This window comes from Podarcis tiliguerta (genome assembly GCF_965153285.1).
Source record: "Podarcis tiliguerta genome assembly, chromosome: 12".
NCBI classification, from domain to species: domain Eukaryota; kingdom Metazoa; phylum Chordata; class Lepidosauria; order Squamata; family Lacertidae; genus Podarcis; species Podarcis tiliguerta.
In genome coordinates, this window is record NC_139545.1 from 29,271,972 (window position 1) to 29,293,731 (window position 21,760).

Sequence of the window (21,760 nt, forward strand, 5' to 3'; positions counted from 1 at the left end):
AGAGCTTATTCTTCAGGTAGGTTCTTCCTGAATTACACTGAAGAGTTAATAAATTGTTAAAGGCAACTTCTTACAAATTAGTGTGGAGACAGCCCAAAGCGTCTGGGGCCTACTTGCAAAACAGTTTCTCATTTGTGAACCTATCATCAGCTCACCATGAACTTTTCATTATCACTGTGAATTTATCACTAGCTTTAATCAGAGAAGGGCAGGCAGGATTCGTTTGCACAGGAGGCTGGGGAAAACAAGGCCTGCCAAACTGGTGGTGCTTCAAATGGTGTTTCCCTTCAGTCGCCTGCCAGAGGGAGCTAGTGCAACATGGCTTCAACTGAAATATGAAGTCCACGAAAAGGAAACCCCCAGGATCCAATTCACGTTGATTTCAAAAAGGCACACAGGTTTGTTTGCCGGTGCCTCGCCCAGGCCTGGAGATGTGTGGAAGTGAGGCATCTGAAGTGTTATACAAACACCCATTCCAGAGAGAAACTCAAGAACGGTTTCAAGAGCTTTTTCCCTAGACGGCTTTTTTGCACTACCAGAAAAAAATATTGCCCAATCTGTTCCCTACCGCTGTGATGCTCATACTTGATAATAAAAAAAATATATTGCTGTTTTCCCCAAGATGCTTGAAAGGTCAGCTCCAAAGTAAAGTGTAACTACCTTCAGCTATCCTGAGCAGAAACACCTGGGCAATCACTTTTATAGGATCTAATGACAATATGGGGTTCTTTATTTATTAGTGTCCTACTTTACAGAGGACAGTTGTCTACTGGAAGGACTGCCGGAAGACAGTTCTCTGTTTGATGGCACCTCCTGTGCAAAGGTAAGAGCTGCATCTGTTTCCCTGTCCATTTTTGTCTCTGACCCCACCACTGGCATGTGACTCTCAGAAGGTTTTCCACAAGGGAATGTGCCCCTTGGGTGGAAAGAACTTTTCCCAACCTTGGTTTAATAGCAGAGAGACATCTGGTCTGTGTGGCACCTCTGTATTTCCCTGACCTATTGCTCAACTGATCTTTTTGCCACCCCGGGAAATCTCTACATCACCCTAACTTTCCACTCCTAATTACTGCAGCCCAGACAGATTTTCACCATTAAAAAGAAGTTGAGAAACTAGACTTTGAGTGGATCTACACACAGGAAAAAACCTGCTATAAATAAGTCAGAAATTAGATCATTATAACAAAAAACAAAACAAAAAATTACCCGATGGAAAAACACGTATAAAAATTTCCTGCTCTCTGTCTCCAGCTGGTGTTGCATGTTTATAGTGCATTCAAATCGTCGTTTCTTTACTAATGTTGCTGAGTCCTTTGTATTTTTTTTTAATGGTTGTAGCTTTCGTGGATATATAAACTTTCAGAAGAGCTTGTGATCCTCCCATTTTTACAAATAAAATTGAAACGAAGTCTTGAACTCCCATGTCTTCAAATGCTTTCAAACTCCTTGTTTCAAATTTCCCTTTCAGCAAAATTCTGTAGCAACTCTAATGACAAGGCTACATTAGGCCTTGTCGGACATTCTCCGCAGGTACATTTCACACACAGGAACCATGGAGGCAACAGGGTCCACCCTGGACATTATACACACTGCGGGACACATCCCTGACCTTGGTTTGTACAGATGAAGGTCTGCAAAGGGGGCACCTTTCTGTGAGCAGCAGTGATGGTGTGTGCCTATTGATGTTGGTAGAACCAACAGTACTGCAGCCAGACCCATGGAAAGACAATGCAAGAGCCAGTGACTGGCCGAGCTAACCAATTATCATTTTGCCCCTATCTCCTTCTTGTTGATATCTAAGAAGGCAACACTGAGACTACGGAGGAGGAAGCTAACAGAGACAGTGGTGGAATCGACGCACATATAAAAAACGGTGTGGAAATGCTTTTTTTAAAAAAATGTTTTGAAAAATACAATGAATTCCGCATAGCTCACTATCGCCATCTGGTGTCATGTTTGTATATTGCACTGTACAACACATTTAAAGTGTTTGATTTGCAGCTGTATAGCTGAGTCCAGTATCACTGTGTAAGCATCACCACCTGTACTGGATGCAAGTAAGAAGACATGCAGGTGGGGGCTGGCAGAGGGAAGGCTGAGGTTGGTGGGGCAGTGCCCCACTTTCATTAATAGACCGGTCTTCACTGGTATAACTATATGTACATAGCTGGTCCACAAGCTTTACATGTATATGTGCTCTTTGTAGAACACTAGCTACATAAGTAATGATGAGTGTCTAAGGTGGCTCCTGCCATCATCATGTCTTTAATGTATGTATGGAGAAGGTCAAAAGGGCCTACAATGAGTGGAGAATTAAAAAGAAAAAAGGGCCGGCCCTAAAACACCAGATCTCTGAAAGTCTTCCTCTAAATTGATTTCAATTTTCCTCCTTTCAAACGTGTTTGCTGAAATCTTAATGACTTTGACCCCTCTTCTCCAACTCGTTATGTAAATGCATTGGCTCTTCCACACTGACACAGGAGGAAATTTGAGCGGGTGAAAAAGGTGCTTGGAGTTAAAAAAATTGTTATTGGCATCTAAGAGAAAGTGTTGTCAGATTCGGTTAGGATCATCACATTCCCGCCTTGATTCCAGCTGTCATACATACAAGATGAGAATGCAAATGGGCTTCCATTATACACACCGGGCTCCATCATGGCGACTTCATCAACTGGGTTAAAATCATAACAGTGCAAATGCAAATACGATCTGCAGTAACAGTAATGAGTGAAAGGGCAACATGGAACTTAAAAAAAAAAAAAGTCTCCCAAATGTCCAGAAAATTACAAAAAAAAGTCTGCTACCAGGGAGTTTCATTTCACTTCTGCACTTTGCTACTTTATTCATATTACCCTAGTATTCACAATTCACTGGCATATAGTGGCCGGAGCACTGGATTGTGCTTCAGAAAATGTGACTTCCAATCCCCTCTCAGCCACCAGTGAAAGTCAATGGATGGACTTGAACCAGTCAATCTAAGCTTAAAACTATCTCACAGGGTTGCTTTCCACCAGTTGCTGGAAACCATGGGGGGGGGGAATCTCATGCTCTGTTTCTGCTTGTGCGTTTCCCATAGGCATTGGTTGGCCACTGGGAAAATGCTGAGCTAGATCTGTCATTGGCCTGTTCCAGCAGGCCCTTCTTGCATTCAAATGTGGCTAATATGAGAGCCACATGTTCTGAGCTCCTTCAAAGAAGGGTAGATTAAAAATGACATATGTATAAGATGTTTCCCTTCAAAAATGAAGACTACAATTTATTGTAGAACTGTAGGTATACCAACTGAATGGAGGCTTCTTTTTAAATTTCTCTTCGGCATCATAACTTTTTTCAATTTCACACCAAAAGCGGTCTATTGTGGTGCTAATCTGCATAACATGATGAGCTCTTAGACTCACTGTGATTTGATATTCTAGGATTCCTTACTTGTATGTTTCGAATTGGATTTTCACATTGTTTCCTTTTGGTGCATACACATTGTGAATTAGCTGGCCATTCATTATATTTGTGCTCCTGAACCTATATACTCCAGAGGGTTCCAGAGAAGAGCCTGACATAACTGGAACCCCAGCTTTGAATTCTCTTTTTCTTCACCCCCTCTTCCAGTGGACTCTGTCCAGTAGTAGATAAAGGGTTGAGTGTTTTGAGGGAGCAGGAGATGTTTGGATGGCTGTAGGTGCTGGAGCTGGAGGAGCAAAGAGATAACGGGATATTAAAGTGGAGAAACAACAGAGGCAAGGCCACAGAAGTCTTTTCAATAAGGAGCATGTGGTGGATCTGGGAGCAGGGAGGAAGTCAGTCACATGATTCAGAGGGAAGGAAGAAATACAGGATGTTGGTGGCAGAATGCTGAAGGGAACACTCACAGTGGTGCCTGGACCTAGCAGAGCAGCTCTGGCATAAGCCACTCATCTCCTTATGCCAGGGTGATGGCTTTTTCAGCCACATTATTTTGTGGGCAACCTTCTGGGGTCCAGATCTTATAAGCCACTGCCTCGGTATAACACTTCCAGTTTAAGTAGTTGTCATGGGTACAAGGATGCTTGGCATCTCTCTTTTTCAGAAGACCTATTGCTTCACATTTTTTTCTCAGTTAGGCTGGGTGTATTATAGAAGCATTACAGCTGACAGAATACTTTGCCAAGTACACTTGCCTTTTCTTTCTGTCACCCTGCCTTATTAAATTCTGCCAGCTACTCCCAGCTGCTAGCTAGAGAAAGTGTTTATTTAATCTAATTAGTGATTAAAAGGATGTGTCTCCTTGTCATTATTCAGTGGTTCCCTGTCAGGACTGTAAACACCTGTGTATGGAGAGCATCATGTTATGTTTCTAAAATGGGAGACTGTCGATGGAAGATCTGATATATACAAACAGAATTAGAGTAGTCAAGCATCCCACTTTCACAGAGGCCAATCAGATGCCTATGGGAAGCTTACAAGCAGGTAAACTTCATTTCCCCCGCTTGTGATACCCATCAAGTCATATTCAGAATAATAATAATGATGATAATAATAATAATAATAATAATAATAATAATAATAATAATAATTTATTTATACCCCACCCATTTACCCAGCCACTCAGGGTGGCTCCCAACAGAATATAAAAAATGTGATAAAACACCAAACATTAAAAACTTCCCTAAACAGGGCTGCCTTCAGATGTCTTCTAAAAGTCAGATAGTTGTTTATTTTCTTGAAATTTGATGGGAGGGCATTCCACAGGGTGGGCGCCACTACCAAGAAGCTTCTCACAGTGAGGGAACCACCAGAAGGCCCTCGGAGCTGGACCTCCGTGTCTGGGCTGAACGATGGGGGTGAAGATGCTCCTTCATATAGCCTCCAACACTGGAGGTGGAACATATCAATCACAGTTAGTAACAAATGATAGCCTTATCCTCCATGGATTTTTCCAGTCCTCTTTTAAAGACATGAAAACTACCAACAATCTCTGCCTCTTGTAGGGAAAGAGTTTCCTGGACAATTAGGGTCTAAAAAGAAAATAATAAGGATCTAATGTGAAAGAACCTGTGCTCATCTGCCTAGAAAACAATCTGGTCAGCATGAGCACTTACCACACATGTGCAAGAGCTTATTTCGCATTCCAAGCCAGACAATCAATTTTCATGAAAGTGAAGCTCAGTTCCAAACAAGTCATACACAGATTCATATTTGGAACCTCGGTGACATCACCAGCGCAGTACTGAAAATTGATTTGGCAGAGGAAGGGTTTGACCTCAGCTATCCTCCTAAGTACAACCCTTGTGTCTCTAAACTACACTGAGGCCTGGTTAACATCAAGAAATTGTTGCTTTTTCTTCCAGCATCTATTCTTCTTGATGAATGTATCATTTGAAAGCACACTCAAATGGCAAGGGTTAATAGTTCTGGTTCCAACATTAAGATGTCATCTGGAAGACTCAAGTTTGTTCTGAGCAAAATAAAAAAGAGGACATTCACCGCCAGCCATAAATCCAGTACAGACTCAAGTATGAAGCTCAAAGCACCGTGTTCTATCCATCACAATTAAATATCAATATGATCTCCTGGTAGTATCAAAACAAAATTACCATGTAGGATAATGGTGATGATTAGTATTATTAGTAATATTATTAAATTTATTACCTGCTCTTCATCAGCAGATCCCCGGACAGGTTACAACCATTTATAATTAAGTATTAAAAACAGTTAAAACCAATTACAGTTGAAGGAATAGGGTGGTTCTTGAAAACACACATATCAGGCATCAAAGGTCAGGAGAAAGAGATGTGTCTTCAGCATTTGCACGAGAAGATTTATTAATGAAAAGACAAGCAAATCTATACAATATCCCTTGAGTGGCATAAGGATAGCAGATGTGTCAGTGAGAAAACAATTCTGGGAAATTGTGGCTCAAACCACATTTCCTATTATGCTATAAAAGGTGCAGTTATGAATAAATTAATTGGCTTTAAAAGGGCCACAAAAGCAAAGTAATCTCAGCCGCAGGAATGCCTTTTCTTTAAAAGGCATATAAAACTTATAGCACAATTTATGCATTTTCTTCTACCATCACAAATGTTGCACACGGTGGAGATGGTGTCAGGAACGCATTAAGAAACAGCAATGACAAAAAGCAAACTCATTTATACACCTCTGCTCTGAACTGCTGTTTCTCATAACCAAAGCTGGCTCAGGAACAAAACAGACTAGATGTGCAAAATAATTCCATTATGGAACGTGTCAAAAATCCATCCTGCCCTGATTCTGCCCACAAATAGGACAGGCATGGATGACTGCCATGATGAAATCTCAAAATGAACTTGGGGTAGCAGCAAAACAAAATCAACACGAGGAGCAATGCTATACAAACATCGCTGAATGGTAATGACTGGCCAGTTTATTTCCTGAAATAACTGAAGCTTGAGACAAAAGAATATTGATCTGTAAGAAGGCAACACCAGTGCACTCATTGATGCTTGCTGTCTGGAAGGAGTGTCCTCTCTTGTGGCAGAGCAGACCCTTGTTTTCATTTCTCTGTGTGGTGTGCTACTGTGGTTTGTGTTAATTATACTGCACCATTAGTGTGCATATCACAGGAGCAGGGCAAGTCGTAGCACTATGCTAAATGAAGCATATGCTAGAGGCAGGACGCAAAAGTTTGTGTGCCATGCAACCTGGCCGGTGCTCCCCCCCCTCCCCCCGGGATGTGGGTGGCACTGTGGTCTAAACCACTGAGCCTCTTGCATTTGCCGATCAAAAAGTTGGTGGTTCAAATCCCCGAGACAGGGTGAGCTCCCATTGCTCTGTCCCAACTCCTGCCAACCTAGCAGTTCGAAAGCATGCCAGTGCAAGTAGATAAATAAGTACTGCTGCAGCGGGAAGGTAAAAGGCATTTCTGCGCACTCTGGCTGTGGGGTATAGTGGTTAGAGTGTCAGACTGGGAGACCAGGGCTTGAAGGGTGACCCTGGGGCAGGGGACACACTCTCTCCCAGCTTAATCTACCTTGTGGAGTTGTTGCAAAGATTAAGTGAGGAGAACTATGTACATCACCTTGAACTTCAAGGAGGAAAGGTGCGATACCAAATAAATAAGTAAGCAAGCAAGCAAGCAAGCAAGGAGTGGCATTATGTCTTTTGTCTCAGGAAGCAAAATGTTTTGGGCCAACCTTGTATGCCTCTCAGGACAAGCCCAGGCAGCTGCTTCCCAGAATCTAAGTTCAGCACTTATGCTCTGTATCACAGGTGAGAAATGGATGAATGGATAGATGGATGGATGGCCAAAATATAGGAACGTTAACAAAAAAGAAAGCAGATTTTTTGGTCTGGACCAAACCTAATGGACCAACCTTCATTGCTGTAGCCCACAAAAGCTTTTTCCATGATAAAAATGTGCTTGCCACTAAGGTGCCATGGGACACTCTGGTTATCCGGTGCTGTGCCCCAGCATTTATTTGGTTATTCTGACCCCCTTTTTCATAGAGAGATAAGAGTTCAGTGGAAAGGTCACTTCATATTCAAGCAAAGAAACAGCCATTCCAATGAGCAGCCTAACAGTCTGTTGCTTACAGCTGCTACATATGTCATTCAACGATTTCATCTTTCCTCATAAGCCTTCTGGCCTTTCTTGTTTTTGTAAAGGTGAAGGGTGAGACAGGCAGGAATCTAATCTCTTGCTTGCTACTGGTCACTGTGAGGGCATGAAACGTGGAAAATTACTGGCTACCAGTCTACTTTCTGATATAAAGAGCAGCACAGAAAAATGCAATATCTCTGGAATTTTATAAGTCCTAAGTTGTGCTTATTTCCTGCTCTGGCAACTGCTGCTCTGTGAGGCGATTATTTGGGTCTCCTAACAGCTCTCACAGGACATGGGTGGTGCTGTGGGTTAAACCACAGAGCCTAGGACTTGCCGATTAGAAGGTCGGCGGTTCGAATCCCTGCAATGGGGTGAGCTCCGGTTGTTCGGTCCCTGCTCCTGCCAACCTAGCAGTTCAAATGCATGTCAAAGTGCAAGTAGATAAATAGGTACTGTTCTGGCGGGAAGGTAAACAGCATTTCCATGCACTGCTCTGGTTCGCCAGAAGCGGCTTAGTCCTGCTGGCCACATGACCTGGAAGCTGTACGCCAGCTCTCTTGGCCAATAAAGCGAGATGAGTGCCGCAACCCCAGAGTCGGTCACAACTGGACCTAATCGTCAGGGGTCCCTTTACCTTTACCTTTAACAGCTCTTAGCATGCTTAAGACGCTACATCTCCCATAATTCTTTGGGGAAAACTATGACAGTTTAAAGTAGTATCATAATGCTATAAACGTATGGTGTGTATGTGACCATAAAGAGGAAAATTGGGGTGGCTGCTAACAGAGTCATTGACACAGGATGCTGCCTTGCACCCAATCAAACCATTGGGCCATCTATTTCACTTCTAACCAACAGCAGCTTTTCATGGTTTCAAGAAAGGGTCTTCTTCAGCCCTACCTCAAGATGCTTGGGATTCAACCAGGGATTCACCCTGGAGATGCAAGGCAGATGCTTGGTCACTGAGATATGGTCCTTCCAAGAACTGTTGTACTTCACCGCGAGATAGGAGTGCTATGTCTTCAGAACCACAGACCGGTTAAAAAGCTGGTGTTCTTTTTGAACAGCTGCTGATTCATTAATAAACATTGCACTGCAGAGCAGACTGTAACCTGCTTCCTGTTTTGCACAATGCTTCTCTTTGACCTAAGAAGTATCATGGGGTTCTCTGTATCGTGGCAGAAAAAGGCTGGAGCAAAACAGGACAGTAATTGAGCTGCTTGAATGATGTTAAATGTAGCCAGCTATTCTCGTCTTCTGCTGGTTTGAAGTGTAGCACCTTTCTCCTGCCATTGCTGAAAGTGAGAGTCCTCTTCCATGCATGAGATTTCATTGCTATATTCACTGACATCTTTTACAGAAAAGCAGAGCCAATTGCATCATTAAGCAAAACTGGGCAGTAGTTTGCTGCCTCTCTGGTCCCCAGTGCCACCCAGTCACCGCTTCCCATCCAGCCACCCTAATCATATATGGCTTTCCAGACACCCCCTCCTGTCCTTCTGTCTGCCACCACCCTTCTGCACTGCCCAGCTTTCTCCCTGTCAATTTATTTGGCACTGCTAGTGCAGCAGTAGACAACCAGCCATTTCACAGTCTCTGGCTCCTCCTCCTTTCTGTTTCACGCTGAGAAGTGTCAGGGATCCTTCAGAGACAGGCGCTCTAGACAAGGTGGTCCAGAATATTGCCTGCACCACTTCAGCCTTGCTGCTTTGCCTAGAAATTCTCTTTTACATTTAATTTAAAGTTACTGGAGTGTTTTTAAATACTTAAAGGCCTATTATTATTTTTTGAATATTGATGGAATCCCCTGGGCTATGTTGCCCATAATACCTTGGTTCATAATACCTTGTTCCTCAGTGCAAGACAGATGGACTGGGCTCTAAGACATAAAGCAGTTGATGGGTGGAAAGGGGAATGAGTAGGGAGGAGGGGGAAGTGGCAATATCTGCAACCACACAACACACACATACACACACACACACACACACACACACACACACACACAATTTGACTGTTTGGCACAGAGACATAAAAATATTCCTTCCTTCCTTTTTAAAAAATATGCCATGCTGGGAGTTTTACCAACTTTCAGAAACTGGCATTCTTTGCCTGGCCTTTTCTGCACACACAGACCAAAAGGCATAATGGAAAACAAGATCAAAGATACCGCTGTTTTCTTTTCACTCCAAAGGCTAAGCTTGGCTAAGCTGTGCGACTCAAGGTTATGTAACAATTCTGTCAGTGCAAGTCAGTGACTCTTGCTCTTTTAAAATCCCAGTAGAAGAATTAGGCTATAAAGCTGCACTTTATTTGAAGGAGCACATTTTCAAGATTCCCATAGTCAAGTAAACATTGAGCAGATTCCTGAGACTGATTCATTTTCACTTGGACAGGAGTCAAGAACAGTTACCTAACAATCTTAAATGAAAAACAAATATATCTTCCAACTCTTTTCCCCCTTTCAATGGCTAAAGTTAACACAGTGCATAATTAGACATAATCATATTGTATCCTTCTCCACCCTATCTCATCGTAGAGTTTTGGTGCAGTACAATGAGGTCATGTTACACACTAATCCATGGGTGGGCAGACTTCAGGCTTTCGGGATCTACTTTGATTTTTTGTTTAATGAGAGAGAGAGAGAGAGAGAGAGAGAGAGAGAGGGAGGGAATCCTGAGACCATTCAGCTGGAGCTGAGTGGAAAACTTGTTTCATGAGGGGCAACAAATAATGAAGGAGAGGATACCTCTGAACAGATGCTCAGCCCTGGGATTCCTTATCAATGCTAGAACTGAGCTCACAGTCGCATCACACAAAAATCGACTTCTGGATGTATGCATATTTATGCACACTTTCCCCTAATATATGCATTTTGTACACATAATTGGTTTGACAACTGCATGGCAAAATTCAGAGGAGTGCGAATTACAAAGGTGTTTCATAGCTTGTCATTGAAATGCAAACAAAAAATAAATTTCTCTTCCATCTCAACAGTCCAAAATGGCAGTATCCCCTGCCTCCCCTCACAATTCTACGACTTCAGTCCACTGTATACATTGACCAGATCTATTTCTGCCCTTTTAATGGCTTTTAAAAAACAGAAAAGTATATAAATCCATGGAGGCAACACCTATAATTGGTTGTTAGTTGTGATTATTGTTAAAACAGAACCTCCACATTCAAAGGCAGTGTACCAGATCCTAGGAAGAAAACTGAGGTGATGGCTTTGTCTCTAGCCTTTTATTTATTTTTGTGAAATAAATAAAATAACCTGCCTGACAGGGAGGATCTGTATATGAATGAACAACTCAGTGTGTTTTTTGGTATTATTATTATTAATATTATTATTATTATTATTATTTTGCAGAGGAGCATTCAAGCAGCCAGTCCTTACCAGCCAGTCCAAGGGGGGCATAATCTGACAAGGGACACATCACACAGGTCTGCTGATCATATATATCCTCTCTAAACAAGTTGCTGCCATTGCAATGGTATCAATGCATTTTAGAAGGTTCTTATGCTTGGAAGAATTTGTTGCCTCTCATCCAAATCTATTCCTCATTGTTGCTCTGATTAAAATTAGATAAGACTGTATATTTACCAAGGGCCGTACAAACCCAAAGCACACGAGGATGATCTGTCAGCTGAGGCCACTGCAAACAGTAAACTAATGACAGGTTGAGATTAGAGTTGCAATTCCATTGTCTGCTGAGCAGACTTTCTGATTACTCCTGATGCCTTTTTATTTCTGCCCTGCTGCGTAAAAGTGATAAGCGCCCATAGGAAACAATGAAGAAATCCAGGAACGTAGAGTAGTTGTGATCATGCAGCATCTTCTCTTTCTCTGCTCCCCCCAAAAAGATAGAAGTAAAGACTGGGTGTTCATGGGCTTCCCAGTTCAGGTCTTATTTGGTGTTGTAAATCAGAATAAATTTGTGAATTGACAAATGGGAAAGGAAGATTCCAGTCAAACAGGAAGCAAAAGAAGAAGAAGAAAGTATGTTTTCGAAATCTGTCAAGAGCCCTGAAACAACCTTTCCTTACTCCCAGAGAATCAGCAAGTTTTAGTGCAGTTTGCACCAGCTGAGATTAAATCCATGTTGCATGGGTCTTCTGCACTGGCACTCCCACCCCCAGAGAGATCACATTGTTCTCGTATGCCTTGTTTATCATCTGTTGCATCTTTTGGTTGTTTTGCTGAATCTGCAGCTGCAGGTTGGGAAACGATGTTGTTTTTCTTCACCTAAATGACCTCCAAACATATGCCTCATCATTTCTGACCTGTGTTTTAGGAATCTGGCAGATGTGAACACATAAATGCTTTCAGCAAGCAAACCGTGATCCAAAGCAGGTGAAACCCCCCTCCCCGCCCCCACCCCACACACCTCTTTCTTGGAGAGCTTGCCCAATGCAAAAGTTCAACGAAAGTTTAGTTCAGTTGCAAAAGATTAAAAATTGAGATCACCTCAAACATTTTAGATGGAAAAAAATTAATGCAGGAGGGTTTAAGGTGTGTTTCCTGCATCTCATGACCAGATGCAATGCAAGGTCTCTTTCTTGTTGATCATTCTTATCTGCCACGAATACTTTCACACACAAAAGCACACTCAAAGGCATGTTGTTTGAAAGACAGTTGCATTCAATGGCAATCATAAACCTGACCTTGGACAAACTATGGAAGATTTCTTCTCACTAGTTGTGTGTGTGTGCACATGCACAACATTTAGTGATGCCCATTTGTGCAATGGAAATCTGCTTGCCCAGCAAGGCTTCTGGTTTCTCTTTACCCTGCAGCCCATCTGTGTGCCCCCAGAATCTGCTCTGGAGGGTCCCCCAATGCTTTGAAGCAGATTTGAGATGTATGGAGGAGTCTTCATTGGGGGGGGGGGAGAGGGAAAGGTCCATTGCAGAAGCAGATGTTGGATCTCACCCATGGAATTTTGTAATTTTAATATAATACAGTGGTACCTCGGGTTACATACGCTTCAGGTTACATACGCTTCAGGTTACAGACTCTGCTAACCCAGAAATAGTACCTCAGGTTAAGAACTTTGCTTCAGGATGAGAACAGAAATCGTGCTCCGGAGGCATGGCGGTAGCAGGAGGCCCCATTAGCTAAAGTGGTGCTTCAGGTTAAGAACAGTTTCAGGTTAAGAACGGACCTCCAGAATGAATTAAGTACTTAACCCAAGGTACCACTGTAATAAATACACAGAAGCAAGTATACTGAATGAGAAATTGCATCAGGATTACAAGCATTATTGCATGCAAAATTGGACTCTATTAAGCTCTATTAAGACCACAGGGAGTGGTCATTAGGAGTTTTGGAGCAAGGTGCCACCAGTAGGCAGATGACACACAGCTCTACTTCTCCAAAACATCTGAATCAGAAGAAGCTATCAAAGCTCTGGGTTGGTGTCTGAATGCAGTGCTTGACTAGATTCAAGACAATAAATTGTGCTCGAATCCTGGGAAGGTGGAGACTCTTTGGGTGGGTGGCTCCCATGTCCTGGAGCTGGGAAAGCTACCTGTTCTGGATGGGTTTGGACTCCCTCTAAAGGAGGGCCAATGTCAGAGACTGGATTGAAGGGGACGAGGTTGAGGAGGAATGGTGGTGATCACACACACAAACACACCCCGCCCTTCTCTTGAAGCTTCCAGAGAAGAGGAAGGCAGAATTGAATTACAATAGTGGTTTGAGGAAGGTCACAGAAGAGTTGGGAGGTGTTGAGAGAAGAGAATGGGGAGACAGAGACAGAGCACCCAGTTGACATGTTATCACTGGAGATAAATTATCATTTCTGACACACACACACACCCTTTCACCCAGAGCCTAGCGTGCATTGAAAGTGGAAGAGCAGAGGACTCAGAGACAATTAGCCCCTGGCGGCCATTGTAAGGGTAAGTGCTGTTGTTAGGAGGGAGGGGAGCTCAGTCGGAGCAACGCCATTAACCTTAGAGGCGGCATACATGGGCCTCTTGCTGTGAATACTGAATAAAGACTCAGTAAGAACTTTCTTGTCTACTCCTTGGCTGTCTGCTGTGAGGTGGGGCGGGAAGGATTGGAATTCACTGAAGTCTGACAACCAAGTATCCTCAGTGACCAGGAATGCCTTTTACCAGCTTAGTCTTCAGCTGCAGCTGCTCCTGGGCAGGGGTAGCCTGACCACTGTAGTTCATGCATTCATAACCCCAGGGCTGGATTACTGCAATGCATTCCATGTGGGGCTGCCCTTGAGCCTGGATAGCAAACTCCAGCTGGTGCAGAATGTGGCAGCCAGACACCATTGTTAAAACACCTACTACTGAGCCAGGTTCAAGGTCCTTGTATTAATTTACAAAGCCCTGAATAGGTCCAGGGTACCTTAGGGACCACCTGAACCCTTATATCCCAGCTTGTATCACCGAGATTATCGGTGTTGATCAATGACTTTTTGTATCCATTACTTGCCTAGAAAATTGCATTGCAAAATCAAGTGTATATTTCAAAGAATAGTTTTGTTCTGGTTCTCATATTGTTTTGGAAAGTTTAAATTGGTGACGGTTTGCCTCTAAATGTGAACTGAGTTAAATTTCTCCACCATCCCTACATGATGATGTAGCAGCAAAAACCACTTAAGGGGAAATAAAGGCCAGTTGGGTGTGGTTGCCCATCAATGAGACAGACGGATCTGTGTAAGGACAGAGGTGGAGGCTTCTCAGAGCTGCCTGGATTGAAGCAGCCATCTCCTGCTGAAGCAGAATCAGGATGGGGTGGAAGGGAGAGGACTGCTGTTACCTTTGCACAATGCATAATTGGCTTGTGGGATTCAATGGAATTCAGTCTCAGAAGATGTAGTGATGGCCTTTGCCTTAAATGGCTTTCGACGGAGATTAGACAAAATCAGGTGCATCAGTGGCGATTACTCACCATACCAAAATGGAACATTCATGTTTAGAGGCAAGATATCTCTCTGGATTCCAGATGCTCCAGCAAACAACAGGGGGAGGGCAGTTGCCTTTTTGACCTTGTTGTGGACAATTCAGAGCAGAGGCAGCCAATGCGTTGTTGGGCTCCATCTCCCATCAGCCCTAGCCAGTGTGATCAGTGTTCAAGGATGATGGGAGCTGTAGTCCAACAACATCTGGCGGGCACCTGCCCCTTGTTTAGGTTGCTGAACTGAATGGGCCTTTAGCCAGACCTAGCATAACTCTTATTTATTTATTTATTTATTTATTTATTTATTTTTAAAAAAACATGTTTAATCTGCTTTTTCAGGACACACTGTTCTCCTAGGGAGGTTCATAGCACAACAACTACTGCTACAAGCAAACATCCTATCCATACACTCACCCCACTAATATATAAGCAGCAGCAATCAAGATACTTTTAAAAAACATTTAAAGCATGTGGCTTCTCCCAAAGAACCCTGTGAATCTACAGTTCCCATGACTCTCGGAGGTGGGGACCCATGTGCTTTAAAAGTACGGACGTAACAAAATGTTTAAAAGCACATCACATTGAAATTAACCAAACACATCCTGGAATAAAAATTTCTTGAGAACAAGCAATGATGTGGTCATGTTTATTGTCCTAGAAAGGGGGATCCAAAGAGTTGGGTTCATAATCTATTTTTCCGTTCCCGGCGATAGAGTCAGGTCCTTTTACAGTCTGGAATTAACAGTCTTATATGGGGCTCTCCTCTTTACATGGTAATGCATAATTATTCACTTTATTCAGCAGAATGACCAGGGGTGAGTGAGCCTTCCTCCTCATTCTGCTGAGGCAGAGGGACTAAATGTCTAACCCGCCCCCCCCAAATCCTGCCCTGATGGCACCACCATCCTGCTCTCCATCCTCAGACCCTGTGGCAATTTGTGCTCGAGCAAAGCCAGCCTTTCTCAAAGAGGGTGGCTATGAAAGCAGTGGGACGTGGGTGGCGCTGTGGGTAAAAGCCTCAGCGCCTAGGGCTTGCCGATCGAAAGGTCGGCGGTTCGAATCCCCGCGGCGGGGTGCGCTCCCGTTGCTCGGTCCCAGCGCCTGCCAACCTAGCAGTTCGAAAGCACTCTCGGGTGCAAGTAGATAAATAGGGACCGCTTACTGGCGGGAAGGTAAACGGCGTTCCGTGTGCGGCTCTGGCTCGCCAGAGCAGCGATGTCACGCTGGCCACGTGACCCGGAAGTGTCTCCGGACAGCGCTGGCCCCCGGCCTCTTGAGTGAGATGGGCGCACAACCCTAGAGTCTGTCAAGACTGGCCCGTACGGGCAGGGGTACCTTTACCTTTTTTTTATGAAAGCAGTGCCCCCTTCCTCCCTCCCTCCTTCCCTTCCTTCCTTCCTTCCTTCCTTCCTTCCTTCCTTCCTTCCTTCCTTCACAAAAATAAGCATGGATCATTTTCAAGGCTTAGGTCCGCTTGAACGCAAGCAGACACATTTTTGTAAAGCTTCCATATCTATGAATCAAAAATCAATTCCTTTTGCCTCTGACAGGTTTCTCCCGAAAGAAAGTGCAGCGGTGCACAAGAAGAGATATGGATCTGTTTTTACAAGGCTCTTCAGGTATTTTATTGTGATCGTATCTTGGCAGGCACAAGGATTTAAGACAAAGGAACAGGGCTCTGGAAAAGGATCGTTGGCAGCTGCAGAAAGACCAGAAGGAATTCCAAGTGCTGCACTGAGCATTCTGGGAAAATGACAAGAGCAGCTCAGAAACATATGAATCTGCCTTTATACTGGGTTAAATCATGGGTTCATCTAGCTCAGTAAGGTCAACACTGACTGGCAGAAGCTATCCAGGATTTCAACAAGGAGATGCCTGGGACATTCTGGCATGCAAAGAAGATGCTCTAACACTGAGCTGTGGCCCTTCGCCTTATGGTAAGTCTCTTGGCACAATAAACTATGGCAATTTCACTGGAAATTATGAAATGAAGAAAAATGAAAGTATACATCCCATACAACCTAAGGGTTGCCTTTGTCTTCACCCTTCGTGGCAATGATGTACTATTTAAGCAACCCCCAGTGGGCTTTCATACTGTGGATCCTGTAGATCGAAATGTGGCCAATTCTTTGTTCACAGAAATCACTGAGAGGGGCAAGATGATTGGGAGGTTAGTGCAGTGCAAACACAGCAGCAGGAGCAGCAACTTGGCTCCGCCGGTGCATTTGCACCACAATGACCCCTCTGCTGCCTCACCTCACTGCCAGGAAAACTCTCCCTCACCTTGAAAGCCATTTCTGGCTCTGGTGGACCTCCACCACAGACTCTCCTCCTTCCTATTAGATTGCCGTGCCTGATCAGGGATGATGGCATCCAGAAAGAAGGCCATAGTTTCACCACCACTGCAGTACTAGGACCAGGGCTGTTTTTCAGCCAGAACTCACTGAAACTCCGTTCTGGCACCTCTCCAATGAGTGCCATTGCTGTTATAAGAGAACAAGGGAGGCGTTTGTGATGGGTTCCGGCACCTCTTTTTCTAGAAAAATAGCACTGACTAGGACTATGGGGCTGTTTCAAACACTTTACGGAGCAGGTGAGTTTTGAAGAAAGATCTTGCAGGAAGTAAGGGAGTCCGTCTCATTAAGCCATTCCAGTAGACAGGTCCAGGCATAAGAGGCAGTAGAAGAGAAAAGGTGGAAACCAGAAGACCTTTGGACAGCTGGATAATAATAATAATAATAATAATAATAATAATAATAATAATAATAATAATAAATTTATTTATACCCCACCCATCTGGCCGGACTTCCCCAGCCACTCATTTATACTCAAATTCCACGAGCCTGCAATTTAATACAAAGCGCCGTAGATTGTTTATGCACCAGAAGTTTTATCTCACACCAAGATCTCATAAAAAGGCTTTTACCAACATTAAAGGAAATCCTCACACAAAGGACATGCATTAGTCCAGAATCAGGGTAACAATAAAATGCAGAGCGCCCAACTCATAAACACTCGGCACCCTTATTAACTATGCATGGGCTTCCTGCAAATATTCAATTGAATTGCCATATAAAACTGGAGACTTATGCGTTGGTGAGTTTATAGGTTGTTGGGATGCTATGAATAAATAATGGGTTAAGGTTCCTTTGGAGAATTCATGAACATTTAAATCTTGGACCTTTAAATTAGGAAGCCACGATAATTGTGCTTCCCCCAAATTTAATTTTTCACTCGCTGACACGTTGCTCAGAGCCCTGTAGCTGCACAACCTCAATTTTACTCCACTGGATCTGCAGAGGAAACCTGCTCAGCCCATTGCTCCTGCACCATGTCTACTGATTCTGGCAGAGTAGGACAGTCAAATGGAGCCACCAAGCTGTAGATGGCCCACTAGTCAGATACCTGATCATCCCCACCGTTGCTTTTTGAACCCTTAATCAAAACTTAGGAGGATGAGCACCTATTGGGTCATAAGTTGAAGGATGGATGGTGGCTAATAGATTAAGGTTGAATCCTGACAAGACAGAAGTACTGTTTTGGGGGGACAGGAGGCGGGTGGGTGTGAAGGACTCCCTGGTTCTGAATGGGGTAACTGTGCCTCTGAAGGACCAGGTGCACAGCCTGGGAGTCATTTTGGACTCACAGCTGTCCATGGAGGTGCAGGTCAATTCTATATCCAGGGCAGCTGTCTACCAGCTCCATCTGGTATGCAGGCTGAGACCCTACCTGCCTGTGGACTGTCTCACCAGAGTGGCACATGCTCTGGTTATCTCCTGCTGGGACTACTGCAATGCGCTCTACAGTGGGGCTACCTTTGAAGGTGACTGGCCTAAGGTCACTCAGCAAATCTCATATCTGAGCAGGGAATTGAACGCTGGTCTCCCAAGTCCTAACACCACTCTGACCACTACACCAAGGTGGTTGAACTCTCCGAGAAGGCCATATTTTTGTGATGTCTTCCCTTTCTGTCATGACAGCCAAAAAAAAGGTAGTTAAAATTCTAGAATGCAGCCACATGTAAATGTTTTCTTGTACAGCAGCAAGGATATGGAATTGCTACTTCCAGAAACAACTCCTGCTGACCTGCCATGGTTTTATATCCACAGGAAGAAAACACAAAGCGGACTTTGCAAACCATTAAAAGAAGAAAAAAGAAAAAAATAATCTTCCAGATGAGCCGCTTTGCTGGAATAGATTCCTCCCGGCACATTATCTTCCAATTTACAAAACACAGGCATTACAGATTCTTTGAGCATATTCGAGGAAGCATGAAAATACAAGACGAATGTCTGCCGCAACCCAGTGGCATCTTAACAGGTAGAAGATGCTGACATCAAAGGGAGTTAAAGATGTGAAACAGAAATATAGACAAGGCTCCTTGTAAATATTTTGTGTAGCTTCCCTTGATGATGACAAGGTAGCTGACTTTTTGCGCTGTTCTGGCTTTCCTGTCTCTCTGGTCCTGTGTGTTAGTCAGGGGTGCCATGCAAGCTCCAGGTGCTGAAATTTCCTTTTCTGTACAACTATTATTATTATTGTTATTATTATTATTGTTCCTGTCAACCTAGCAGTTCAAAAGCACGTCAAAATGCAAGTAGATAAATAGGTACCGCTCCGGCGGAAAGGTAAACGGCATTTCCTTGCGCTGCTCTGGTTCGCCAGAAGTGGCTTAGTCATGCTGGCCACATGACTCGGAAACGCTCCAACCCCAGAGTCGGTCATGACTGGACATAATGGTCAGGGGTCCCTTTACCTTTACCTTTTACAACTATTATAGGTGCAGGAATCTTGGGGAAAGACCAAGGCTCCTAGGTAGAGCATCTCTTTTGCCTGTAGAAGGTCCAAAGTCCAATCCCTGGAGTCCCCAGGTAAGGAGCTCATCTAAAATCCTGCAGATCTGCTGCCAGTCAGGGTAGACAATACTTAGCTAGGTGGATCAATGGTCCGACTCAATACGCAACAGCCTCCCAGGCTCCTATGCCCCCCTTCATATACGGTCACCCTAATGGCACCTCTTCTCCTTAATTAGCAGGCATGAGATTTAAGGCACAAGACCTTGCGATTTGGGGCAGACCACTGTAACGTTGGGATCAGAAGGACGGTTACACCAAGCAAAGCTCAGGCAATTAGACTCATTCACAAGATAGCAGGAACATAGGAAGCTTCCTCATACTGAGTCAGACCACTTGTCCATCTATCTCAGTATTGTCTTCTTCTTTAAAATTTTTATTTATGCTTTTCAGGTTTATACATTTCACTAATTTGACAATCATTTTAACATTTCAAAACTTGACTTCCTTCCCCCTTTTTCTGCGGTTCCTTAAATTTCTTTTTCATATCTTGGGCATGCCCAAATTAACTTAATTTGCTCATTTATTCATCTACTTTAAATATATACTCTTATAAAACTGCAGGTTATTACAATAACCCTGAAAATGTTCTTATCTGTTTACAATTTATCTGTAAATATTCAATAAAGCATTTCCATTCTTTTATTAAAAAGTTTGTTATCTTGATTTCTTATCCTTCCAGTAAGTCTCACCATTTCTGTATATTCCATAAATTTTTGTATCCATTCTTCCTTTGCTGGGACTTCTGCTTCTTTCCGTTTTTGGGCGAGTAACATTCTTGCCGCTGTAGTCGCATACATGAATAAGTTTCTATACAGTTTAGGTAGTTCTGTCCCTATAATTCCCCAAAGAAAAGCTTCCAGGGACTTTTTTTTACAAATGTTATTTTAAACATCCTTTTCAACTATCTCAGTATTGTCTACACTGACTGGAAGCAGCTTGCAAGGGTTTCAGGCAGGAATTTCTCCCAGTCCTACCTGGGAAATGCCCAGGATTGAACCTGAGACCTTCTGCATGCAAAGCAGATGTTCTACCACTGAGCAAAAGCCTTTGCCCTATCATATTAAACGTGGCCTTCGGAAAAGGGAAAGGACTGGCAGAAAGTTAAGACTGAAACAAAGTGAGCATGACTCCAGATGTTGCTGGCTTTGATTTGAAAAGGAATAAATGTGCTTCACTCGGTTAGTTGTTTTGTTTTGTGAAGCATCTTTAACAAAGGAAACTTGTACCATACCTCATATCAGAAAGGTTCTGTGTTCATTGTTTCCAGATGTATTTTGAGGGTGTGTCTAGGCAAGGCATTGAGAGATCCACGATCAAATCTCCCCCTTTTTTATACAAGTTTAACAGCTGGCACAGAAAAGCCTGAATATTAGCGGTATGGGGGGGGGTGACTTGTTCCATGTTGCCAGTTTCCTGGTAAATATCTTTCCCCAAGTGCAATTTGCCCAGCCAATCAGAATATGCAAGCACCATTACTGTATGTTTTTCTAAGCAGCAGCTTGCCCTAATTTTCACTGGGTAACCATGCAAGACCAAAGGTTGAGTTCTTTCCCTGGCTCTATGGTCCTGGACCACAGGAGCCAACTCCTACTGGTTGAGGGGTCTTCGTCCTCTCGCCCAATAAAATATTTCAGGAGGCCAGGCCCCACCCCAAAGTTGATGGGCATTCCCATTCAAATGGTGTGTGTGCACCGCATCAAGTGATCAATTATGTGGGTCTGGGGCTTACCTGCTCCCCCCAATATTTTATTCAAGTTGGCACACATGTCTTAATCAGATTATCCTCATGCTGCAACTTGTCATGAAAAATAATTAAAAATAATGGAAGGAGCAAGCAAGCAGTTCTCCTAATCTCACATTTAGTTTGTCCCCAATGAGATGTTAATGCAATATACATGTTTATCTGTTCCAGATTTCTCCCCAATAATGAGAAATCCTCCAAACCTCTCAATGCCTTATGAAGAAGTTGGACAAATAAATCTACCATCTCTACCAAAGGCTTCATTTTCAAAAGATGCACTTAAACATTTTAATACAAATGTTCATAATAGGATCAAGCGAGTAACTTCTCTATTTTCCCTTACACAAATAACAGCCACTTTGTAAATCTAAAATGTAAAATCTTCAGATGTTGCTTGCTTTTGAGGCTTTTCCTGGCTCAGTTAGAAAGCTGGATGTTAGATAGATCTCTTTGATCTCTCTGCCAGGATATAGAAATGATGATGGAATGCAGAAACACATACAGAAACACATACATTAAAAAAGAAAACAATATCAAAGTCTCTCGGTTTCATTTAATGATCCTGAACAGTGGAAACAGAATGAGTTTGAAAAAGGGTCTTCCCTGTGAAAAAATATGATGCCCCTTACATCGTTGGTGGCAATGGTAGCTGGTGCCTATTCAGACTGGTTGGGCCAAATTCAGAG

At 43.3% G+C, this 21,760-nt stretch overlaps 1 long non-coding RNA gene across 2 annotated transcripts; it reads left to right on the forward strand.

Moving 5' to 3' along the window:
• The first annotated feature begins 390 nt into the window (after positions 1-390).
• LOC310661238 lies at positions 391-21,510 on the forward strand. 2 transcript variants are annotated; one of them, XR_014503853.1, is made up of 4 exons: positions 391-823; positions 10,926-10,999; positions 16,028-16,096; positions 18,587-18,781. It is a non-coding gene; the product is annotated as an uncharacterized lncRNA (long non-coding RNA). The 2 variants fall into 2 exon arrangements; XR_014503852.1 differs by lacking the exons at positions 16,028-16,096; positions 18,587-18,781 and adding an exon at positions 21,246-21,510.
• The last annotated feature ends 250 nt before the right edge of the window (positions 21,511-21,760 follow it).